This window comes from Numida meleagris, chromosome 5 (genome assembly GCF_002078875.1).
Source record: "Numida meleagris isolate 19003 breed g44 Domestic line chromosome 5, NumMel1.0, whole genome shotgun sequence".
NCBI classification, from domain to species: domain Eukaryota; kingdom Metazoa; phylum Chordata; class Aves; order Galliformes; family Numididae; genus Numida; species Numida meleagris.
This window is the reverse complement of record NC_034413.1, coordinates 63,683,184-63,710,331: the sequence shown is the minus strand read 5'-3', so window position 1 is coordinate 63,710,331 and position 27,148 is coordinate 63,683,184. Positions and strand designations below refer to the sequence as shown.

At 42.7% G+C, this 27,148-nt stretch overlaps 1 long non-coding RNA gene and 2 pseudogenes across 6 annotated transcripts in view; 2 read left to right on the top strand and 1 right to left on the bottom strand.

The window, feature by feature from the left end:
• The window catches only part of LOC110400242, a 10,591-nt pseudogene extending 5,049 nt beyond the window's left edge, over positions 1-5,542 (top strand).
• On the top strand, positions 4,801-9,913 carry LOC110400241 (annotated as a pseudogene).
• Positions 19,229-27,148, bottom strand: part of LOC110400180 — a 28,515-nt gene continuing 20,595 nt past the window's right edge. For 2 of the 6 annotated variants that reach the window (XR_002439684.1, XR_002439688.1), the window contains 2 exons: positions 22,672-26,129; positions 19,229-21,405 (listed from right to left, as the gene is read on the bottom strand). This is a non-coding gene — a long non-coding RNA (uncharacterized LOC110400180). The remainder of the gene's footprint in view (positions 21,406-22,671; positions 26,130-27,148) is intronic. The other 4 variants (XR_002439685.1, XR_002439687.1, XR_002439686.1 and 1 more) reach the window with 4 other exon arrangements.

The following is a 27,148-nucleotide window of genomic DNA, read 5'->3' as shown; positions in this document are numbered from 1 at the left end:
CTCGCCACTCGCCACTCGCCCCTCGCCACTCGCCACTCGCCACTCGCCACTCGCATTTGAAAGGAATGACACCAACACTGGTTTTCTTTTCTTTATTCAACTTATCTCAAACTGTTGTTTCACTTACCTTTTTCTGTTTTCCATTTCTTCATCCTTCCAATTTACTGTTGACAAATGCTTCCATGATAGGTACCAGTGACATGACTATTTCATTATCTGGGAAGAGCACTTGTAACATGTTGCAAATATGGCTGTAACAAGTTTAATATTTTTCTCTTCACTGCATTTCTGTTCTTTCATATATGCATATTTTTCATTTTTAACATTTATTTGTCATTCATTTTAACTTACATTTTCATCACATATGTACCCCCAGCAGTCCTTTTTTTTCCACCCTCTTGAAACCTGTTCTCATATTCCTTTCTTCATAACGCAATCGAGGCCTTTTATTTTTCCCTTGTTCACAGAAGTGGGTCTATCACAGTGACTGACAGCATTTGCCATACCTTTTTTTTGACACTGCACTAAGCCCTCCGCTTTCCCTGACTGTTGCCCCTACAGCATCGACACCCCCTCTTGTTAGTCCATGCACTGTTAATAACACACCAATGTTTGCTAGTTGTGCAGACATGCCCAGAACTCAGTGTTTCTTGTTTAGGAAGAGTTGCCACGATGGTGGCAGGGCAACAGTAGGCGGGCCACAGTAGAAGCTGCGCCTGGCTGCACAGGCCCTGTGGACCCCAGTTTAGATGTGCCTGTAGTAGCTCAACTCACCACCAAGAAGATTACAAACACTGTTTCACTGGATTGACACATTATACTTCAAAGATAGCATCGTTGGTACCCTGGCACAATGGGGACTCCATACCTTGTCTATCATGTATGGAACATATTACTAACCCTTGCACATCATGATTCAGTGATAACCACCACACGAAAACAAACATGGTTTTCCCCCTGAAGTACATACAGGCTATTTACAGAGAGCCGTTGTAACTGAACCTGTCTCAACTGTAAAAGAGCAGGATGAATACTTCGTAGTGAAGCGCAAACCGAGATGGGTGACAACTGTTATGCCACTGTGTGCCCTTAAGCAGCCTAAGGCTGTACAAGCTAATGCCCTTCAAACACAGAACCCAATGATTCAATTACCCTTAGCAGGATAACCTCTGACTGACCGTTGGATAATTCACATTAAAGCAAGCAACTTAAACACATCTCTCTGAAGCACCAACTTGCATCACATTATTATCCGATTTCAACTTACATCCTTGCTGCAAGGAGAGAACACAACAAACCTCACCTGTTAAGCAAACTCGAAACAACTCACTAAGCTATTCCAACCGGTAAAGGAACTTGGCCAATTTAAGGCCTGATTTTTCACTAGAAACGTAGCTTTCAGCCAGCAAGTACTGAACATGATGCCTGCCCAGTGACCTCAACTTTCAACAGCTGTGATATCAAGCACTTCTAGCAAGGAGATAAAACCAGGCGCTTTAGTGGTAAGACCAGTAGTCCAACTCAATTTTATCTCATGTAATGCAGGCAGCACAGGCAACCAGCAGCAAGAGTTAGGAGCTGTTGTGCAGCAGGAGAATTATGATTTCATCACCATCACCAGCCTGGTGGGATCTGTTCCTTGACTGGAGTGCTACAACTAAGAGCTAAGCTCCTTAGGACAGATAGGCAAGGTAGGAGGGGCAGCTCTGTGTGAGACAGCATCTTGCTACTGTAGAGCTCAATACGGGCAGCGATCATGGTTAGCCCTCTTGAGTAGTGAGGGGAGTCAAGGGCTATGAAGCTGACATCCCGGTGGCAGTTTCTAGACCACCCAACCAAGTGCAGGAGACAGATTAAGCCTTCTATAAGCAGCTGGCAGAAGTCACATGATCAGTAGCCCTCATTCTCTTGGGACACACTCCTGCGGTGTAGGAGGAAGTACTTCATGGAAGATCTCCAACTATTGCCTTGCTACTCTCGATGCTAATGCAGTTCCACCAAATCACCCTCCTCGTACTAACATCCCAGTCACCCAACACCACCCTACTTACCATCCTAGCTATTATCTTTACAGCATTTGGACATTGAACAGGCCTAAATCCAACAAATAATCCTTGCCTTCTCATCTATTTCCCACCTCTGCTGCAGAGCCATAATCATCCTTCACAGCCCTAAACTCGCCCTCCTCGCCTGTCTATCATCATGACAGCCACATTCCTATCCTTAGACCATGTCCTAAAATTATGGACAACAGTAATCTCACTAACATAAACCCCCATACTAAACACAACCCTAGTGCCGACACTGCTCTCCCTAGCAGGCCTCCCACCGCTAATGAGTCAGCATCCAAGAGCTTACCAAACACCTAATAACCCCAGTGGCCCCAGTCATCACTATTCAGCCTCTTCTTTTAACACCGTCAGTGACACTTGCCCTCAGCTCCTTCAACCACATACAGCTGTGGTCTACTGGTAAATGCTCAAGTACCAGCACCTTTGCCCCATGATCCATCTCTTCCCTACCCCTCAATCTCATAATCTTCACCGCAACCTAAAAACTTAGGATAAATCAGTTGCACCTGGAGGCCTTCAACACCCTAAATAAGAATAAAACTCTCCTGGATTCTGCTGAGTGCTGTGACCAACAGGACACTAACTTCTACCTTCTGAGTGTGAAGCAGACTCTCCCAGTCAACTAAAGCCTTACCTTCACGGGTGGGTCTTGATCCCATGTAGTTCTATTCAAGAGCTAACCACTCTAGCTGCTGGGTGCTGTTTACAAGGCCCCAACACATCTCTGTGCATCAGTGAGCTTGCAACTCAACATTAATTCAGCTGCACAGTCACTAAGACTAATTGAGGCATTAGGCTGCAGTCTTTTTACCAAGGTTCAACATTGCTATCTCACCTGTGACCTTCATCAAGGAAGCAATGTTCTCAGCTATCAGCCAAGACACTAGCACCCTTTACCTGAACTTTGGCATGTGGGCAGGTCAAGTCGCTACTGCACTAAGCTTATTGATCCGTGCTGAACTTGGACAACCTGAGAGACTCTTCTCTTCAGAAACAACACATCTATAATTTAGTTGTTACAGCCAATTCTTTTGTTGTATTTTTTTCCATTGTTATGCCTATTACAATCGCTGGCTTTGCAAATTGGATTGACCCACTTATCAGTGTCTCAGAGTAGCTTATCCAAACCTTGTCTTCCACCCTCCTTTGTTCTCATACTAGCTTCCTGCACTGTAGAAGCTAGGTCTGGTATATTGTTATATATTTATCCACCATTAGCTGGCAACCTTGCCCATCCTGGTGCCTTTTTAGACCTGCCATCTTTTCTCCCTGCCTGGCAGGAGTCTCCTCTCTTCTAGGTGCAATTACTTTCATTTCTGCTGCCATTAAGGTAGATCCCTAGCACTCAAATTGTCACACTCCACTATTCATATGATCGGTCCTCATTACCGCCACTCTATTACTTCTTTCCTTACTAGTCCTTGCTGCTGCCTCCATCACCATACTACTCACCAACTGAAATTTCAACACTACAGTCTTCTTTGACCCAGTTGGAGGAGACCCAAATCTATAGCAACCCCTCTTCTGACTCTTTGGCCACCTAGAAGTCTATTTTTTTATTTTTATTCTATTTTTTTCCTTCCCAGCCTCAGGATTATCTCACATGTGGTAGTGTACTACACAGGCAAAGAGCAACTGTTTGGCTACATAGAAATACTGTGATTAATTCTAGCAATTGGATTCCTTGGCTTTGTGGTATGCACCCATCACAGTACAGTTGGTATGAACATACATCTGAGCACCCTTCCCATCAACCACTGTCATTATCGCAACCAGCACTGAAGCCTTCAGCTGATTCACCACCCTGCACAGAGGGACAAGTATATGACACTCTCCCATACTATGAGACCTAAGATCATCTTCCTTCTTGTTATCTGAAGCTTAACACGTTTTGTACTTCCCAACCCCTTACTAGATATTGCCCTGCATAGTATGCACTATGTAGTAGCGCACTTCCATTATGTCCTTTCAATAGGAATAGTTTTCACCATCCTAGCAGGATTTACTCACTGGTTCCACCCTGTTTACAGGCTTCATCCTTCAACCAGATACTCAAGTGTGCTACAGTCTAATATTTGCAGGACTCAACCTTCTTCCCGCAATATTTCTTAAGCCCAAGAGAAATATCCCAGCAAACCTACAACTACCCTGACATTGAGACACAGTCCTCCATGTAATCCTTAATTTTACTATTGTAATCACGGTGTGATTCAGTAAGCATGAAGTAACATAGCTAGGACTAATCACTACTAACATTGAATAAATCCATGGTTGCCCAGCGTCATTTCATACCTTTGAAGAACCAGCCTTTGTTCACTTCAAGAAAGGAAGGTAACAAACCCTCACATGCTGGTGGTTTTGGGCCCACCACAAACCACTTCGTGCTGCTTTCTTTTGATGCTAATAACCAATTACATAGGCATGTCAAGACTACGTCACAATGCAAGGGATATGAAAAATAACAAGAAGGGGTATTCTACAGGTACATTGGCAGGAGGAGACAGAGCAAGGAGAGCGTTCCCCCTCTCATGAATGAGGACAGAACGGGCTTCCTCAGATGAGAAAAAAGCTGAGGTACTTAATAAGTGCTTTGCCTCTGTCTCCACTAGTGGAGAGGCTCCCCACGTCTGCCAGGACCCTCAACTTCAACATGTGGGTGAGAGGAGCGGATTCCGTCCCACTGTAACAAGTCCAAGACCTCCTCATGAAACTGAATGTATGCACGTCCATGGGGCTGGATAATATGCGTCCCAGGGTTCTGAGAGAGAGAGCTGATGTGGTTGCCAAGCCGCTCTCCATCGAATTTGAAAAAGCATGGCTGTCCGATGAAGTCCCCGGTGACTGGAGAAAGAGAAACATCACTCCCATTTTTTGGAAAGGGACAAAGGATGATCCAGGGACCTACAGGCCGGTGAGCCTCACCTCTGTGCCTGGGAAGAGCACAGGAGCAGATGCTCCTGGTTACCCTGTTAAGGCACACAGGAGATGAAGAGGTGATCCAAGGCAGGCAGCATGGCTTCACCAAGGGCAGATCTTGCCTGACCAATCTGGTGGCCTTCTATGATGGAGTGACAGCATCAGTGGACAGGGGAAGGGCAACAGATGTCATCTGCCTGGACTTCTGCAAAGCCTTTGCCATGGTCCCTCACCACATCCTTCTCTCTAAATTAGAGAGGTACGGATTTGGAAAAAAATGGACTGGTTTCATGGATTAAGAACCAGTTGGCTGGTCACAGCTGACTCACTGGTTGTGATCATTGGTTCTGTGTCAGGGTGGAGGCCAGTCACAAGTGGTGTCCCCCAAGGGTCGGTCTGGGACCGGTGCTCTTCAACATCTTTATCAGTGATGTAGACGATGGAATCACATGCATCCTCAGCATGTTTGCAGATGACACCAAGCTGAGCGGTGCAGTCAATACACTGGAGGAAAGCGAAACCATCCAGAGGGACCTGGACAGGCTGGAGAAACAGGCCATGTGAACCTAATGAGGTTCAACGAGGCCAAGTGCAAGGTGTTGCACTTGGGTTGGGGCAATCCCAAGTATACAAACTGGAGGAAGAACTCCTTGAGAGCAGCCCTGTGGAGAGGGACGCACAGGTCCTGGTGGACGAGAAGCTGGACATGAGCCAGCAGTGCGCGCTAGCAGCCCAGGCAGCCAACTATATCCTGAGCTGCATTAGAAAAAAAAGGGGGTGGCCAGCAGGGAGAGGGAGGTGATTGTCCCGCTCTACTCAGCTCATGTGAGGACCCATCTGGAGTGCTGCGTCCAGCCCCAGGGCCCCCAGCACAAGAAAGACCTGGAGCTCTTGGAACAAGTGCAGAGGAGGGCCACTAAGATGCTCAGAGGGCTGGAGCACCTCTCCTATGAAGAAAGGTTGAGGGAACTGGGCTTGTTTAGTTTGGAGAAGAGAAGGCTCCAGGGAGACCTCATTGTGGCCTTCCAATACTTGAAGGGAGCGTATAAACAGGAGGGGGATTGATTGTTTGTGAGGGTGGATAGCAATAGGACAAGGGGGAATGGTTTTAAGCTGAGACAGGGGAGATTTAGGTTAGATATTAGGAGGAAGTTTTTCCACACAGAGGGTGGTGACGCACTGGAACAGGTTGCCCAGAGAGGCTGTGGATGCCCCATCCCTGGAGGCATTCAAGGCCAGACTGGATGTGGCTCTGGGCAGCCTGGTCTAGTGGTTGGCAACCCTGCACTTGGCAGGGGGCTTGAGACTCTATGATCTTTGAGGTCCTTTTGAACTCAGGCCATTACGATTTAAACTTTGTCCTCTTTATGCAGAGAATCATTCTCATTCCAAGATGGGATTTCAAGATGCTTCACCCACTACAACTCATTCAGTTTCACAACCATGCTGTTAGTCACCATAGCTGTAGGCTTAGTACTTTATTTCCTAGCCCATTTTACTGATGGAAGAAACAGTCAACACTGTCAATGCTCAAGAAATTTGAGTTACCTAAAACATCCTACTGATCATCATATTAATCCTGCTCACTCTTCTCTCCCTGCAAATCCTTTACATGTTAGGCGAGATTGATGAACCAGACCTCAACTTAAGTGTTATTTGACACCAAGGGTACTCAGCTTATGAGTACTGAGTTCCAAGACCAATTTGATTAGTATATAATACCAGCGAGACCTATCTAAGGACACTTTGGATTGCTGGAAGTTGACCATTAATCCTTTCGTAGTTTCAGCTGGGACAGAATTGTTTTCTTGAGATTGTCTGCTATGATGCTGTGTTTTTGTTCTCTTAGAACAAAATGGACAATGTGGACAACACACCAATTACTGTAGTTGCCTGTTAACCAGTGTTGTATAGAGCCAAGGTCCCAAGGAGCTGGGAAGGAACAGAATTAGAACAACTGACCTATGCCAGCCAAGGTGATATTCCATACCAGGAAGGAGTTTTCATGGAAGTGGGAGTTCATCTAGCTTTCTGTTGCTTGGGGGATAGCCTGACACCAGCTAGGGGTGGTAAGCAATTGCTTATGACAAATACATATAAATAGAAAGTGATGCACAATTATCCTTTTTCCTATCTTATGGAATTTCTTTATCTCAAAGCAAGTTCACTGTGCACAGAGGTACTGCTATACCAGGATGGTGCACAGAGGGAGCAAGCTCTGGTTCTCACTCTTGAGCCCATTAAGACCGTTTCACATAGTTTAATACATCCTCAATGAGATGTATTAAACTATTTGCTCGGTTTAATAAACTATTTACTACTGAGGAAAAGAACAAATATGTATGTGTTCATAACAAATGATGCACAAGCAATTTCTTACAACCCCCAACTGATGCTGAGCTAGCTCCCAGACAGCAGAAGATTGCTAGATGAACTCCCATCCCCATCAAAACTCTTTCCCCTTGATGTCATATGGTGTGGAATATCCCTTTGGCCTCTTTGCTGTGAATGGCCTTGGCTTTGTACAACACTGCTTAGCAGGCATCTATGAACATCCATCTATTATCAACATTGCTTTTCCCTCTTAGAAAAAACAGAACATCATGCCAGACACTAAATAAACAATTGTTCCAGCTAAAACCAAGATACCCCCTCCTACTCCCATCACTAGTTAATCAATGAAGAGTCCACAGTTGCTGATGCAACTACCACTTATTCACATAATCACAAAACAACTCCAATAAACTAAGCCAGACACAAGTGAACACTAATACTAACATCAGTCATGATATTACTCCTCATAATCAACTTCTAGGGCATGTTCCTGTATACTTTCACCCCAACTACCCAATTACCAATTGAACATGGCCCTAGCCTTCCACCCACGACTGGCCACCCTACTGACAGGTCTGTGAAACCAACTGTCAGCCTCCTTCTGCCATTTACTTCCTGAGGGCACCCCCACACCGCTAATCCCAGCATTAACTGGGATCAAAGCTATCAGCCTACTGTTGCTAGGCATCCACCAACAGGAAGCCTTACTAATCCAAGTCATCTCCACAGCCACCACTGTCTTATTAACATTAACCCCAGTCTCTACTCTAATCCCACTTAGCAGTAGCCATGATCCAAACTTAAGTATTTTTTCTTCTACTAAGCCTATAGTTAGGAAATATAGTACACTCCTATAATATAGTCAGCGCAAGCCCGGGACTGATTCTGGGGGCAGACATCTCTGCTGACCACCCCCGGTCTAGTTATATAATTTCATTGTAAATCAACGTTATTGCCCATAGGCCTTCTCTCTGTAGTCTGAGAGATACTACAATCATGAGACATCTGACAAAGCAGTTTTTAAGGCCACCATAGCCCCAGTGGTCCAAAAAGGCTCATGATAAAGAGTACTCCTCTTCATCACCTCAGAAGCCACCGCCTCCTTCCTTGGATCCTTCTGAACATTATTTCAGTCAGGCTTTGTCCCCACCCCAGAGCTAGGAGGGCAAATACCCCCTAAGCTGAGCCACTTAATACCCGAGATGGGCCACCTCTAAGCACTGCAATCCTCCTAGCCTCATGTGTTACCGTAACATAAGCCCTTCACAGCGCCACAAAAGCTGCTCATGTGCTAACGCTAACCATCCTCCTTGGATTCTACATTGCAGTCCTCCAAACAACAGCACGTAATTAAGCTCCATTTTCAATCACTGATAGTACCTATGGCTCTACCTCTTTTGGCGCTACAGTATTCCATGGATTCAGTGTAATCATTGTACCTCCTTTCTGCAGTCTGCCTTCTATGACTATTGAATCTAAAGCGATCTTTATGGAGTTTTAAAGCAGCAGCCTCATACTGACATGTCATTAATGTCATCTGACTATTCTTCTACACAATATACTGATGAGGGTCTTCCTCTTAGAATATAAAAGGAACAATTGATTCTAATCTCTAGAATCTGGCTCTAAACCCAAAGAAGAGCAATGAACGCAAATTCACATTATGCCTCTTTTATGCAAGTACAGTACCAATCCTGCTAAGCTTCTGACTTCCCTGAATAAGCCCAGATTCAGAAAATAATTTGTCACTTTGAGTGCAGTTTTGGTCCTCTAAGATTGCCCAGCATCATTCTCAATCCATTTTTTTTCACCCCCTCTGTAGCCATCTTTATTCCCACTATTCAGCCTAGAAACTGCACTCCTTCACCCCATCCCATGGGCTATCCAACTCCCAACCCCCGAAACCAGTCTCACCTGAGCTGTTGTAATTTCTCTACTCATATTTGGAATTATCTATGAATGCAAAAATGCCTGCAATGAACTGAATAACAGCAAGTTAGACTAAGTAAGACTGCTGGTCTCAGCCCAGAAAGTTATAGGGTTATCTATAACTTTATCACTCCTACACTTCAGTTTCTTTTCTACATTCACATGCAGTGGCCTAGGGTTGGCATTCCAACAAACCCACCTAATCCCTGCCCTACCGTGCCTGGAAAGCATGTTATCCATGCACATTCCCCTTTCACTCTGACCAGTTGAAAACCACCCCACCACTCACCCGTGTACCAGTACTAATACTAGACTTTTCAGCATGTGAAGCAGGCACTGGCCTAACCCTACTGGGATGCTCCACATAAACACATGGCTCTGACCACATACATAGCCTCCACCTCTTATGAGAAAAATCCTCCTTTCAACATCCATACTTCTCCTAGTAGCACTCCTCTTCCCCTCAAGTTCGTTTGAGCCAGCAACACCACACGTAGTTTCTTAATAGCCATATTTCTTATGGATGAGGATTACAAATACATAGTGAAGCTGTGAAGGGAGACAGTTTGGAAGGCCGAAGCCCAGCTAGAACTCAACTTGGCCACTAAGGTGAAAGACAGCAATAAGAATTTCTATAAATACATCAATGGTAAGAGGAGGGCTACTCACCATCGCCATCCCTCGCTGGTCACCGTGTTTCTCTCTGTGTCCAAGGATCAGGGTAAGGCTGAGGTACTTAAGGCCTTCTTTGCCCCAGTTGCTCCCTGAGCACACAGCCCCTTGTGCTGGAAGATAGGGACGGGGAACAGAATAGACCCTATATAATCCATGACGAGATGGTTTTGGACCTGCTCTGGAAGCCAGACACAAGTCCTTGGGGCCAGATGGGTTGCACTCTAGAGTGCTGAGGGAGTTGGCAGATGTGGTTGCCAAGCCACTCTCCATCATCCTTCAACAGTCCTGGGTAACCAGGGATGCCTCCCTCGGTGGACTGGAAACTTGTAAATGAGACGCCCATCTTCAAAAAGTGCCAAAAAGATGATCCTGGTAGCTACAGGCCTATCAGGATCACCTCAGTGCCAGGGAAGATTATGGAACAGATAACGTCAGGAGCCATCATGGATCAACCTTGACAGGGTCCCTCATCACATCCTTCTCTCCAAATTAGAGAGGTATGGATTTGAAGGATGGACTGTTCGGTGGGTTAAGAACTGGTTGGCTGGTCACAGCCAAAGGGTTGTGATAAATGGTTCTATGTCAGGGTGGAGGCCAGTCACAAGTGGTGTCCCCAAGGCTCGGTCCTGGGACTGGTGCTCTTCAATGTCTTTATCAACGACATAGACGATGGAATCAAGTGCACCCTCAGCAAGTTTGCAGATGACACCAAGCTGAGCGGTGCAGTCGATACACTGGAAGGAAGGGAAGCCATCCAGAGGGACCTGGACAGGCTGGAGAAATGGGCCATGTGAACCTAATGAGGTTCAACGAGGCCAAGTGCAAGGTGTTGCACTTGGGTTGGGGCAATCCCAAGTATACAAACTGGAGGAAGAACTCCTTGAGAGCAGCCCTGTGGAGAGGGACGCACAGGTCCTGGTGGACGAGAAGCTAGACATGAGCCAGCAGTGCGCGCTAGCAGCCCAGGCAGCCAACTATATCCTGAGCTGCATTAAAAAAAAAAGGGGGTGGCCAGCAGGGAGAGGGAGGTGATTGTCCCGCTCTACTCAGCTCATGTGAGGACCCATCTGGAGTGCTGCGTCCAGCCCCAGGGCCCCCAGCACAAGAAAGACCTGGAGCTCTTGGAACAAGTGCAGAGGAGGGCCACTAAGATGCTCAGAGGGCTGGAGCACCTCTCCTATGAAGAAAGGTTGAGGGAACTGGGCTTGTTTAGTTTGGAGAAGAGAAGGCTCCAGGGAGACCTCATTGTGGCCTTCCAATACTTGAAGGGAGCGTATAAACAGGAGGGGGATTGATTGTTTGTGAGGGTGGATAGCAATAGGACAAGGGGGAATGGTTTTAAGCTGAGACAGGGGAGATTTAGGTTAGATATTAGGAGGAAGTTTTTCCACACAGAGGGTGGTGACACACTGGAACAGGTTGCCCAGAGAGGCTGTGGATGCCCCATCCCTGGAGGCATTCAAGGCCAGACTGGATGTGGCTCTGGGCAGCCTGGTCTAGTGGTTGGCAACCCTGCACTTGGCAGGGGGCTTGAGACTCTATGATCTTTGAGGTCCTTTTCTACCCAGGCCATTCTATGATTCTATGAACTAAAGGTCAACCAAGGGATCAGGCCCAGTTGGCATGATCCTGCTTGACAAACTTGATTTTGTTCTATGACAAGGTGATCCACTTAGTGGATGAAGGTAAGGCTGTCGATGTGGTCTACCTGGACTGAAGTAAAGCCTTTGACACTGTCCCCCACAACATCCTCATGGAGAAGCTGGCTGCCCATGGTTTGGATGGGCATATGCTCTGCCAGGTGAAAGACTGGCTGGCTGGCCCCATAGAGTTTTGGTTAGTCGAGTTAAATCCAGTTGGCGGCCAGTCACAAGTGGTGTCGCCCAGGGTTCAGTACTGGGGCCACTCCTATTTAACATCTTTAGGATGTATCTTGATGAGGGGATTGAGTGCACCCTCAGTAAGTTTGCAGCTGACACCAAGTTGGGTGAGAGTGTTGATCTGCCAGAGGGTAGAAAGGCACTACAGAGGGACCTGGGTAGACTGCATCGATGAGCCAAGGTAAACCGCATGAGTTTCAGTAAGGCAAATGTCAGGTCCTGCATTTTGGTCACAACAATCCCAAGCAACCCTACAGGCCTGGGGACAAGTAGCTGGAAAGCTGCCTGACAGAAAGGGACCTTGGTGTGCTGATGGACAGTCGGCTGAATATGAGCCAGCAGTGTGACCAGGAAGGCCAATGGCATTCTGGCTTGTATCAGGAATGGTGTGGTGAGCAGGACTAGGGAAGTCATCCTGCCCCTGTACTCGGCATTGGTGAGGCCTCACCTTGAATATCGTATTCAGTTTTGGGCACCTCAGTACAGAAAGGACATGGAGGTGCTGGAGCAGGTCCAAAGAAGAGCAACAAGACTTGTCAAGGGCTTGGAGAATACGCCCTATGAGGAGCGACTAAAGGAACTGGGGCTGTTTAGTCTAGGGAAGAGGAGGCTGAGGGGAGACCTCATTGCTGTCTTCAAATATCTGAAAGGTGATTGCAGTAAGAGTGGGGTTGGTCTCTTCTCACTGGTAACAGGACAAGGGGAAATGGCCTCAAGTTGCACCAGGGATGGTTTAGGTTACATATCAGGAAAAACTTTACAGAAAGGGTTCTTAAGCACTGGAACAGGCTCCCTAGGGAGGTGGTTGAGTCACCATCCCTGAATGTGTTTAAAAACTGTTTGGAGGTGGTGCTCAGGGACATGATTTAGCAGTGGGTTGTTAGGGTAGTATGGTTAGGTTGCAGTTGGACTTGATCTTTAAAGTCTTTTCCAGCCTGAGCCTTTCTAGGATTCTAAGATTCCAATAGCCACCATTAACCTATGATGACATACCCCAATATGTTACCTTTTAGGAAGCCTAACCCTCTGAGCAGGTATTGACCAAGTCTCATCCCCATTTCTAGTATTACCTTTCTGACTCCTCCCACTTATAGTTATGAGTGGAAGTTACCTACATCAACCCTTCACACATAAATAGATGTTTATTTCAACCCTAATTATAATCCAACTGTTCCTCCTAACATTCTCAACCATAGAACTTGTATTATCTCATTTAAAGTAACCCTAATACTCATGACATGATCAAGGAGCTAAGCATAGCACCTAAATACTGGCATCTAGCAACCATCCTACATTCTAATCATCCCACTACTGTTTCTAATCACAGTCCTACACCTGCACACAAAATCCAGCACTCTACCCCTACCAACTCTCAAACCTGCCCTCTGCCCTCACAGCCTCATGAACAGGCCTACTATTAAGCCTGGACATCCTGATGACTTTCATAGTAAAAGCCCTCCTATATGGCCTCTATGTATGCCTCCCAGAAGCCCACATAGAAAACCCCCATTGCAGGCTCAATGCTGCTTGCTGCCATTAAAGCTAGTAGGAATATAGTGTTATAGAAGTCATCCTTCTGATTGACCTCCTGTCAAACCACCTACATTACCCTTTCCTTACTCTGGCCCTATGGAGGGCATTACTAACTAGCTCAATTTGCCTATGCCAAACAGACCTAAAATCCCTTATTGCTTACTCATCTGTCAGTCATAGATGCAAGCGTAATTCAAATCCACTCATGATGATTCTCAGAGGCAGTAATGCTTATCTCCCATGGACTTACCTCCTCGATACTATTCTGCCTATCTAATACCTGCTCTGACAGAACGTACAGCCAAATACTCATTCTAGCACTCATAATCACACAGTGATTTCCAGCTAACCTAACAAGCTTAGTTGGACCCCAAGCAGCATACCTAGTATGAGAACTAAGTATCATAACTGCCTTGTTCAACTGATTTAACAATTATTTCAACTGGAGTCAAAACCCTCTGTACTGCCTCTTACACCTTATGTGCACTATTAATAACTCAGTGAGGCACCTTGCCAACCCCCATCACACCTATTCAAAACCTTAAACAAGAGAGCACCTTATAATCCTACACACTGTTCCTCTACCATCCCTAATTCCTAAACTAGAACTGAGATCCAGGAGTCCTTTATGCAATCTAAGCATTAGGTCATGATTCCAAGAAAAGTTAATCATGTTTACCTTCTGAGGAGTAATCTAAACAAGCAAGACCTAGTAATTCCTGCATTGAGCAGAAAGCCTTAACTCCCTTAATTTTTGAAGGGGGAAAGCAATGCAGTGGTTTAGGAACTGCTCATCTTGTTACTCCTTAACATCCTTACATTACTTACATGAATAACCCTCTTAACCCTAATTATAATGGCTCCGCTACTAAGAGCATTAAAAACACCTCAGTAACTATTACACTAGCTGTCAATAACTGCCTTCCTATCCAGCTTATCCTCAGCAACCACCTTCAGTTGTCCAGAAACAGGAAGATTACCCTGGCTGAAATAGCAAGTTCATTATCAACTTCAGAATTTAGGATCACTCACTTAGTCAGTCTTAATTATTTTAAGAACAAGTAAGTAACAAATAACATTAGTCCTGTAAACTAAAGACAGAAGACTACACCCCTCTGAGACTAACCTTTAGGAAAAGAACACTCAAACCTTTATCTCCAGCTCCCTAGCAAGCTGTTCTCAGAAACACATCCATTGCTTGAATTGTTGATCCACTCCCTCCCACAGGCAACCCCCACATGAACTCTAGAGCAATAAAGTTGTTGATCCCCACCCAGGCACCAGGAACAACTCCACCCCAGAAAAGTAAAACATATTAACCCCACTGAAGTTCAGTTGTTACAAAAGATACCCCCTTACTAAAAGGGATAGCCACCTTAGTCTTTCAGGAGACTAAAAAAGCCCTAAAAAAAAGTGGTTTTCAACAAAAACCACTGAAGCAAAGCCTAACCCATACTCTGCCATCTAACAATCTTCTTGAGCCCCAGGAAGAAAAGTCCACTCATAAAGGCACCGAGTGAACAAAAGCCACCAACATACCCTCCAGGAACATCATAAATAACACATAAAAAAGACATAAAAAGAGATTTTCCATCCCTCCACAACCACCCACACTCAGCTGCAGACACCAGCGTCAACCCCACAATGACATACCGGATACTTGAGAATCAAGAAGCACCAGCTGTCTTCAGAAGTGACTATTCCCTGAAGGCATCCCCTTCCTTCAATCTCCACAAACCTCACACAGTGCTGCCTCCTCAACCTTGACCTGCCTTTTTATACTGTCTCCAATCACAGCTTGCCCAATGAGGCAATCAGCCACATCCAATAAGAAGTGGGAGAGCTTCTCTTGCTCCTATTTACTCTAGAAGCTAGTGATAATTGTGCTGCAGCTGTAGGTCTTTCTACAGCAAAGCACATAGTAAAGCACTACTAGGCAAGTAACAAGTGCTGGAGAGGTTTCCCCCCAGAGTACTCTGTCAAGATGTGGCATTCTCTGTATGGGAGAGACGTGGACCTGTTGGAGCACGTCCAGAGGAGGGCTATAGAAATGATCCAAGGGGCAAAACACCCCCCCCCACCCCCCATAAGGACAGGCCGAGAGCTGGGGCTGTTCAGCCCAGAGAAGAGAAGGCTTGGGGAAGACCTAGAGCTGCCTTTCAGTATCCAAAGAGGAGCTGTAAGAAGGAAGGGGACAGACTCTTTAGCAGGGTCTGTTGTGGTAGGACAAGGGGAAATGATTTCAAACTAGAAGAGGGCAGATTTAGATTGTATATAAGGAAAAAGATTTTTACTGTAAGAGTGGTGAGGCACCGACACATGTTGCTCAGACGTGGTGGATGCCCCATCTTCAGTGCCATTCCTGATCAGACTTGCCACCCTCCTCCTTCAGCTGTGGACCCCAGTAGCCAGAAAACCAGGGGCACAACCTGGCAAGTGCTTGTTGTGTGCCCTTACAGTTTCCCAGACAGGGCAGGACTGAGAGGCTCACCGAGGAATTCTATCTCCCACAGTGCAGATAAGCCGAAGCTATCATAAAGGAAGAAGTAAGCATTCCAGATTGTTAATCTTTAGAAGAAAACAGAATAAATCCTTTCAGGAGCAGAGACCTATTTCAGTGATCCTTCACACCAGCTTGACCGTTCCCCAGAGAACTCTGAGTTTTATTAGCGGCTCTAATTCAAATATGAGAAGTATCAGAATTTGTGCCATGTTACAACACAATGTTTTCATGACTTTTCAAGGAATGTGTTGCAATTGCCGTAACTTTTCAATACTGTAATGTTTTGAAACTTTTGAATAACAAACTTGACAAGAAATGTGACTTTTACTGGATTAGAGACTACAGACTCATGAGGTGTACTGCTCCATGAGGTGTAAATGGGATCAGATCTGTAAGTGATTTTCACACTCTTCAAACAGTTAGCCAAAGAAGGATATTGTTTAATTCCACTTATAGCTAGAATATGTAATTTTATTTCAAGTTAATAGCATTTCCTGAAATATTTTACTTTGGAACAATTTGAAAGCTCATCAGCTTTTCTCATTCTTTTTGGCTGGCTGATTGCTTTTTCCATATGGCTCCAATCATTAGCAGCATTTTGTGTTCAGTCCACGCTATATACCCATTACACTGCATTGGCATGCTTCTCAGTCTGTTTATCCTTCTGCATGCAATAAAACAGGTGCACATATAGACCTTCATTAACATTTTGATGGACTATGATATGTTGTTCTTTAGCATTAGAACTGTTTTTCTGTCTCAGTTTCCTCATTACTGCAGTTACACAGCTGTAATAGGTCTGGCGTTTTTCATGATGTTACTTAACCACAAAGTGAATCTCAAGCAGCCTTAGGTGAAAAACTTGATTTAAACTTTTTTTGCATACTAAAATATATACACCAAATGTCAATTCTCAGCAATGAGATACTGACCTATGTAGCTTTCTGCTCTGGCCTGGGAGGGCCATGCCAATGTATCACCTATCATTTCCAACTCTAATTCATCAGAAATCAGTCGTGAAAAAAGATGCAGATACCCAATCCCAAAGCTGCGTGAATGAAAACCCCATTTTATCCAGCTAGCCTCATAAAAATTACAGGAATTGTTTTTAGTATCCTTATGTGTAGTCTTATGTCATTAAAGAAAAACGTTAAAACCTGTCTACGTAGCTTGTGCAGAATTCTGGATCCAGCCCTTTTAATATACATTTCAGATGTGTTCTGTCAGCTGCAGTTTACACTTGGTTCATCGGTGTCATAACTGAGGAAATGTTAATTCAAATTTTTTTCCCAGTGCTTAATAATGTCCTCATTCTCTCTCTTGGTCCCTTCCCTAAAGATCTTACATCATATATTCTTTTTATATATGAGGCAGTTAGTGAATAATAAAGTAATACTTTGACAGGTACAGTTAAAAGATCAAGAGGTGCTAGAATTTTGCACAGGCAAAAATATATTCTTGAGGCTAATGTATAACCATGTTGAAAAGGAATAATTTTCTGCCAATTTAATACAAGAATAGCAGATAGATAGTAATGCAGTTTAGACAGACTTCTCAAGTAGAGCAGGAGGTTGTTCGTTCTTACGTGGCAGGCTGTGTCATGCCCAAGCCTGAATATACTGCATAAATGTTGTAAACTGGAAGCGTATCTCAGAGAAGCAGCTAGATGATGAATCATCTAGTTGGAGAGGTCCCAAGCCACCATTTATCTTTATTTACCTACATTTTCTTCCAGACATTTGGTGCTTTTACCTCTGCTGAGAAAACTTAATTACGTGCGATCTTTTTTTCTTCCTTTGTAGTATGTTAACAGGAAGGGACTTTTCTGAGATCAAAAAGGATGTAGCAGTCAAGGGGGAACTGATGTCTCCGAGAGGGAACTTCTCTTCTGCAACCACAGAATTAGAGAAATGTCCATAAGAAAAGAGAGAAAATATATACATTTTATTCAATTATGTAATGATAAGCTATTGATTTAGTATCCGTCTTCTAATTTGGGTTATTTCTTTGTTTGGGTCCCAAGAGACTTTGGGAGAATAACTTAAGTTTGTGGCTGTATTTATCCAAATTTGTAGCAGCATTGCCTGAACAGTTTGATACAGGCACTGGGAAATGCTCCTGCATAACAAAGGGTGTGGTAAGTTACCTGGTGGGGTGGCACAGAGTACCAAATTAAGGCAGGGAAAGACATTTTGTCCATAAAAAACAAACAAACAAACAAACAAAAAAACACCACAGGTGGATTCCCAAATAATCTTAATGGATTTATGGATGACATCAGAAGTTAGCAGGTGTTCAATAAGAAGAAGATACCTTAGCTTATCCTGTAAATCGGGGAGCCCTGTGGTCCCGAGGGCACTGCTTGTGAGGTGGGGCGCAAGTCAAAATTATAACTTCAACTTTTCTCTCAGTGCTCCTCAATACTTAATCCTGAATTTAAACAGATTGATTCCTCTGAATGATTAAAAACAAAGTAGTCAGCTGCGTGTCTCAGAACAAAATACTGTCAAAACAGAACTACGGGATCTGTTGCTCCTTGTGGCATATCTGGAATGGCAATATTTCACGTACAGCTCAGTAGTGTATGGCCCTTCAATTCTAACCCCTCAAATGGGGAACACCGCTTTGTAAACCCATTCAGTTATTCTGAGAACAGAATATATCCCTTTAGGAACAATTTTAATAAAACTGAAATCATTTTTTTTCCTTTTTAGCTGATAGCACTTCATTCCCCTAAGGTACAACTGAAGTTAAGAAAGTCTCTTGTTCCTAGCTCTCACGCTCCAGAAGACTGCCATTAAAATGCAGCACATTGTCCTCTAAATCTGTAACTGAAAGAACTTTTGATGCACTAAAAATGAAGCTCAGGTAGACAACAAAATCTGAGGGGAATTGGCAAAAGGGAGGGGAAAAAATAAAAGGTTGGTCTGTTTCCTGCATACTGGTAAAGCCAAGAACAAACAATTGGTACTGAGTGAGTGCACTAATTACAGCTAATTTAGATTGTGTCCTGTGCTGTGTATGAGGCTAGCTATGTACAGGCAGTGGTGAGTCAAGAATTTTTGGGCAAGAGCGATCCTGGTGAAATCGAGTATCACATCTCTTTTGGAGTCAGATTCTTAATGACAGAGTTAAGAACTACAGTGAGATGTAGAGACTCATCTCTATTCTTTAATATGCATTTTGATGTACTGAATGAAAACAAGTGCTTGACAGAGTGTGTCAGTGCTAAACTTGGAAATGGTCTAGAAGAGAGCCTGTAGTTGTCCTTACACGTTTCATTTCAGAGGATTATGTTCTTTCCACTGCTCTTTTCCCACTTGGCAAGCTGGTCAATATTTAATGATTAAGATGATTGATTTTATATACAGAAAAAAAAACACATATTGAGATTTAAACTTTATTTTCCACCTTTGCTAAGTGATAAATGACTTTCTATCATCACATTAAGGTTTATGTTCCCAGCGGATTTACTTGTTGACTTTATGACTATTGCAACATCTGGTTTTTAGTTCTCTGAGTTGAGCATAGAAAAAAGTTTCGAGTAGCTGTGCGCTCTCGATAGCGCAGAAGAGGAGCTAAACTCTTCAGCGTGAGATCCAGAACCAACAAAGTGAACTAGCCATGATACAGCTTGCAAGATGAGAGAAGATCTTTTGCATACTCCAAGCCTTGTCTTACTTATCAATGACAGGGGATTGAAAGTCAGTCTCCCATATCCTGGAAGAGTGGATTTCAGGTTTTGTGGCTTGATTTCCGGAACTTAGATAAAAGTAAGGCCCGTATATGTCAGTACAATGGCAGCCCATGTATCCAAGTGTCAAGGTTGTCTCCAGGTCGCCCTCCTGTTCCTGTGGAGCCCTGCAGGCTTTACATGGAGGAAGATCATTTTGTGTCTCTGTGGAGAATTAATTACCAGAATAAAAAGAAAGGTTTTGCTCATTTCCAGTAAATATATTTGAATAATAATTCAGTGAGGCCTCAGTGAAATTGTTTGGTGGAACCTCAGGAAATCCTTTTCTAAAATGAAACACTGAACAAAAGCACTTAACATGCATATTTTGAGTGAGTATATTATGGAAGCTTGCATAAATTACCACAAAGAAACTTTCAGAATTTATTTTAAAATAGTAGCAAACCATTCTAGTTGATGAGCAAAGCCTACGAGAAATCTTTCCAAATGCTGCCAGCCCACTTATACGCTGTGTTTATTTACATGAGAATACAATGGGAATGTGCATTTGTATATGCAAAGAAAACTAAAACTTGCTGAGGAGTGTTATTAGTGTGTTTATAGCCAGCGAGTGACATCTTATCCCATGCAATTATTGGAATCCACTGAAATCCTGACATGTTTACAGTTCGTGTTATCTGGGGGCCGGGCAAGTCAATAGCTGTGGCTAATAACATCAGAGCCATTCATCAGTGTACAAGCAGTCATCTTCAGCTCCGCAAAGGAAGAGATTTTGCTCCATATTCACAAGCTGCGTGAAAAGAAAATAATTATGGTTTCCTATTATCAGACAGATGCACATAGTATTGTTGGTGTCTGGCAATGGCTGTTTAGCAGCAGGCTGTCCATCACTTCTTCATGGCATTTATTAAGTGTTTTGTCAGACTGCATTGTGTTGTGGCCACGTAAGGCTCATCCATTCTGGATTTCCAGCTGCAAGTCACAGATACAATAAAGAAAGGAAAATATTCTGCAGTGAAGTGGCTACAAGCCCTAAAGAAATGTGGCACATTAATTTCTGAGCTGTGAAAGAATATAATCCCAGCAAATCTACATTTCTAATTCAAGGATCCTGAGGAAGAAAAGAGAGAGCCAGTTCTCAGAAATGTCTCTTCACTTTGCACGTCACTTCTGACTGAGTTTTTCTCCATCTCTTTCTTGTCTATGGAAGCAGGCTCAGTCTTTAGAGGCCAGCACTTGTGAATTAGTTTATGCATTTTTACAAGAAATGTCCTAGAAATATTTTATGTACCAGGCAAAAGTAGCGATGGACACACATAGATAAGTAGATACATTCTATCTGACAAAAGTCCTGAAGAAAAATGTGAGTAATTCATGGCTTTTTTTGTTCTTAAACCGATGGGTGATAGTGAGAAATAAGTTTAATTTCATTTTCTTGAGAAACTCAAACACCTCAGATTAAAAATCCATTTTAAACAGGATGCGTCTGAAGCCTTATTTGCAATACTGCCATTGAGCTCTCAGCTGCCTCATTAGACACCAGGTTTATTCCAGTGTGTATGATACACAGCCATGAGAAAAGGTGTTTACTTCCCATTTCAAAGTGTGGGGACAGTGAAAATGAAGGCTATCACTGTGAATGAACATAACTTTTCCTCTCTCTATCCCAAAGACTTGCAACATGCCAGGAGCCTGCAGCATTATGCTGGGCAAGGTCTTGGTTTTCCACGCTGTGTAGATCAAAGCAGGGATGTACCAGAAAGAGCAGGCTGCTTTCATCTTTACAATATGGGCTGTGCAATTGTCCCAGGCCTTTTTACATCCAGTCTATACAATTTCTTCTGACATGAGGCCAAACCAAGAAGGTTTCTGAAGCACAGGGAAAAAAAAAATCTTGTTTAAAAAATAAAACACAACAGCAACAATAACAACAACAAAAAAAATGACAAGAAAACAGAATTAGCTGTTTTTCCTCTTGATTTCCCCTTTACTGAGCTGCTTGTCGCTGTACTGCATGGCAGGTTTTCCTCAGACAATATAATTTCCATACTTACTTCTGAAGTTTGCCATTCATTATTGGTTTACAGTGGATTATTGCAATACAAATGCAAGTATTCAACAAAAGCAACAAGTTCATCCAAAATATTGTAGTTAAATAATGTTTCTCACTGACAAATATTCAGATTACATATTTATAATCAATTTGACTTAATGCTTTCCCGGAACCAGTGTGAATCAAAACATAATTACATACTATACAGGCTTCTGGGCAGCTATAACTATATTCACTTGCTAAGTGTAAACCCATAAAAGAAAAACAACACTGTCTTTGCAGTTTGAGTTGATTATGAGACCACAAACATATTCTGAAAGCTTCTCAGAATGATTCTTCTTTTCCTAGGCATTAAATGTGAACCGTAATCTAGGCATTGAAAACAGTCTGTTGTGCATGACAATGAAAGCAGAGTTATTCTGTTGGCTTACTGAGGTTCACTTGTCAGAAAAGAGCACAGGAGAAAGAGTTCTGTGATAGGTGCACCATGAAGAAACAGATACAAAATTCCCGCTCAAAATGCCAAAAAAGAGTATTAATGTAGCAACGTTACTTAACGCATGGGTGTTAAATGGCACGGGATTTATTCTTCTTTATCCCCAGAAACATGAAGTCTCCAGAGCTCAATTAAGATATTCAGATAATTCTTTATTGCTTTGCAAAAATTAATCCCCATTTTTCCTCATTTCAGCTTAATAGTCAACTTCAATCTTACCTTTTTATTTGTTTTGATTTAAATTAGAAGAAAATGGAGATTCAAAAAAATCAACTCATTAATAAGGACCTGTTTTAAGCAGAGCAGTGGAGAACTGACATTCTTTCCATAATACACTTCAAGCAGTATTGACAGTTTTTCAGTACAGAGGAAAACTTGGGAAATAATAGTATCTGTCAACTGATTCTCAGTCAGAAATGAGGAAAGTTGGAAAGAGAATCACACCAAGAGGAAAAAGTAATAAATACTAGATCACATGCATCCAGAAATGTGTCAAATTTATACTTCCACTTTTGCCAAGGTGTGATTTATAATGCAAGATCTGCCACTCAATCATACGATATCATCTATATATAAAAATACATACCTATATCTATCGATCTATCTATCAGTGGATATGAGATCATAGCCTGCTCCATCGCTGTTATCAAAAGAAATCCAGCTGCAGTTGGACCAAAGCACATTAATCATTCATGCTCAGGTACAGATCAATATGTTGTGAAACACTTTCATCTTTTCCTTAGAAATAATGTTCAGATATCTCTCAGCCTGCCTGATGTCTGCAAAATCTCCTAAGATACTAGTAAAAATTAGTCTTGGTCCACTTTGATTTCAATGCATGATGTACAATATAATAACATTATCCACTGACAACACTGTATGAAGTGTTTGCTTACTAATTATGCATGGAAACATGACACCTGTGAAAGCAGCGATAAAGCTCCAGCAGCCCAAGACTGACATGCAGGAGCACAGGGTGCTCCCAAGGATGCAGGCTACATCTTGACTACTGTGTTTGCAACTCACGTGAGGAGTCTGGAAATTGTAATATGATTAACAAATGTGAGGTGAAGCTTGAAATTTTAAAAGTCAAGTTACCTTCTTTTTCCCCACAGATACTGATTAAAAAAAAAAAAAACAACCAAGAACACTTAACTCCACGTATAACATTGGCAGTTTACTGGTGCTGTTAACGCCGTGTGGAACCAGTGCTATTCGGCATGCCTGAAAATCAAATCAGTCGTATTGATTGCCCACAAATTCTCTAGCAGACCCGCACACTCACAGCCTCTACACATAAATAAGTATTGTTTTTTGCCATTTAACAGGTATGAGAGTTGAAGAAACAGCAGACAGGAAACAACAAAATAAAACTGTGAAATGCATCTATTCTCACATGTTAATAAATAAATAATTTTTATGAAAAGTTTTGCCATATATTTTCCCAGATTCAAGGCATTATATCAGATCAAAATGAGAGAATGAACTCACTTCTATTCTCTGTTATCCTCCTGGATGGACGGTTTCCCTACCTTGTCAGCTTCGGTGTGCTACCTCTCTCCAGGCATGACCCTGCCAGGACCTCATACCCATTACTTCAGATATAAGCCTCATTTCCAAAGACTTCTTTTTACACTTTGTATCTGCCTTTGGGAGTAGGCATTCCCCAGCATTGCCTTGCAATGAGAAGGCCACTCAATTGCCGTGGAGCATCTTCTTGAAATCTCCAGCATCACAGCTCAGCCCAGCAGGAGCAAACATCTGTTGGATTCTTTGAAACTCTCCTTTGCTGAGAAGCTAGAGAAAAAGCCTCTGGGCTGCTGGGGTGGTATATCTGGCAAAGCTGATCGATAGTACAGATTTTCCTTTTCTTGCACTACAGCTTTTTAATCTGGTCTGTATACCACCATCCGGCCCCAAGTCCTGGCCATGTCTAAGGACTCCAAATAATTCAGTAACACAAATACCAAGAATACATGTAATAAATTAAACCCAGCCAAAAATAAATGCACAAAAGTGGGCAGGTGGAGGGAAGGGAAGAGCTCATGAGATTTTTCACATTCCAAAATGTCTTGCGTTAATGATTTGCTCTGCATGATATACCATGCATTAGAGTAGCAACTAATCCAGTGTGGACAGGTTTCATGACAAATTCAAATTGAACCATTAAATATTTTTCTATTAAAAATTATTACTGTAAATACCTCACAGTGGGCAAACTCTTTGATTTCTTGATCTTGTTACAAGTACACTCTTAGAAAAGTCCTCTCTTGGTAATACGTATTGATTTCAAAGCTCCATTTGCAAGAAGATGGATCCAAAATGTGCTAAAAAGTGCCATATTTTCTGGAGATAATGGAGAATGTTCTTTGACTAAAATTAGTTTTTTGCTGCTCTGTCATTACTCCCTTTTATATGTGCCCCATGGCACCTACTGTCAAACTAATATGGCCATTCACTGTTTCCTTGCTTAATTGTAAATTTGTAAATGAGATAATTTATTTTTATTACTGATCAATCAGGGAGAATTTATAGTTTGTATTCCCCTCACCATCCCCAAACACACTTACCCTCAGAGGTAAAATAACTTGAAGTGAGTATAAAAATTGAATTAAATCAATATGTTTTTATTCTGCTCTGGCTCTTTTTTCCACTGTTCCACAATTAAAATTCTATGAGGAATATAATATTGAAGAAATAAATCTTGCAGTGTTTAATCAGACTAGATTCAAGGAAATAAATCATGAAGAAAATGGTGATGCACCTTCCAATGAATGCATAAAGGAAGTGGTGAATCTTCAGATGAATGGATGGTTCTGTAAAAATGTTTTCCTTATTTTAATCTGTCAAAATTATGGCCATTTTCCCTTCATATTAGCCAGGTCGGTAATGAAGTATGCAAACTGGTGTACTCGGTACGCCTTGAACACAGTCAGTTGTGCGTATGGTTAAATTCCTTCTGGAGCCAATCCACAGAACTCACAGCCTACACCACTTATTACTTTCTACCTTGCTAGTATGGCTGTCAGTCGTGTATTCACACAACGCAGCACAAAAGCACACCTCTAAGATCTAATCTAAACACAGTTTACAACTGCTGGAGATCTGACTCTGAAAACAGCTTTATTTTCTCTTCCAGTTTCACTACATGGGTCCAGGCTGTCACTGAGTTCATAGGCTGCACAGGGAAGCTGAAGACCAGGAGGGAAAAGAAATACCTAATCTCATGGGGTGTTCACTGTGCCCTCAGGAGCACTTGTGAGACACATTCAGGACACACAGAGAGAGAGGTATTGATAGCAATGACACAGAATAATAACTTACGGGTTCTTTAGGCTCCTGTCCAGAAAAGCACTTAAGCCTCCTTAAACTATACACACCTGAGACACATGACTGAGTTCTTCGGATTCTCCTTTGTGTTTGTACTGAAATCCTCTCTACACTGAGATTTTAATCATTAGTCATCGCAAAGCAGACGAACAGTAAACATGAAAAGAGGAATCTGGAACAGGGAGACATCTGCAGAGTGATTACAACGTTCCTGTTTCCGTCCTTTGGCAGGACCAGAGCCTGAGGGAGCAATGGGTCTGCTATTGTGCTTCTATAATAAATGGGATAATATAATAAATACAATACTAAAACAGTGACAACGTAGGAGTCAAAAGCAGCAAACATAGTATCTGCATTTAGGAAGAAGGATGAGTGAAGAATTGTAGAATCATTAAGGCTGGAAAGACCACTCAGATCATCTAGTTCAGCCATAAACCCACCACCACCATACCAATAAATCATGTCGCTTAGTGCGACATCTACCCTTTTCTTGAACACCTGCAGGGATGGTGACTCCATCACCTCCCTGGGCAGCCTGTTCCAAGCTTCACCATCCTTTCTGAGAAGACATTTTTCCCAGTATCAAACCTGAACCTCCCCTGGGTCAGCTTAAAGTCATTACATCTTGTTCTGTCTCTAGTTACCTGGGAGAAGAGGCCAATCCCCACAGCTGTATTTGCCCTTGGTCTATTAGCCTGACTTTGATCCAGGAGTCTGAAAGAATAATAAAAACATGAAGGTAAATGGCAAATAGAAGAAAGGGCAAAAGGACTGGATGGAAAGAGATTCAGTCAGATGAACTTAAATCTGTTTTCACTATGCTAATTGAAGGAAATGTAGAAACTCATCTGCATCTGAACTTCATGGAGTATCTGATGTGAACCTACATGATGGTTTAAAAAAATATGCTGGAGAATATGGGAATTAACTAAGAAAATAAAAGGAATATGAAGAATAGCAAAAGATGAGGCATCAAAGGGAAAGTGTCAGATGAGAGTTTGAAACTAAGCTTTCCAAGGACTGTTTTCATGATGACCTAGTTATAATATGCCTTTTATTAATCTGTATTTACTCCATCAGCACAAAATAAGAGCACGTCTGAGATTTGCTGATGACACAAAGGTGGGAGGCACTGTCAATACTAACAACAATCACTGTGCTAAACTGACTGTAAAAATTACACAGCCTGAAGGAATGAGATTATAGATTTGGGGAGTAAAGTAGAAGTTCAAGCAGATGGTGATCAACAGTACATGCTTCTGCTGCAAAATGAGAGTTTATCAGTTAGAAATGACAAAGTGATAAAGATCTATGAACACTAGCTCAAGGAAGGTCTGCCGTAATATAGGATTATAGGATGTCACTGAGCCTCAACTTCATCAGCCACGAAAATGTCAACTTTCAGGAGACAAAGTGACAGAGAATGTGGGTGATATGTTCCATCATCTGCAACACAGGCTGTGTAAAGGTGAGTTTACAAGGAAAATTGGACAGAATAGAGATGTTAGAATGATCTGAGGAGTGAAGAACTCATCTGAAAATGGAAGACAGAAGGGCCTCCCTCCACACCTCCACAGGTCTAGCTTAGGAAAGCAGGAATGTATCAAAGAAGATATGATTATTGCCTATAGAAACAGCTAACATAAACATTAAAAAAATAAAAGAAACGCAAACACTTGTTAACCTAAAAAAACCCCATGCTATTAATTTAACAAAATAATATTATTTTTCTT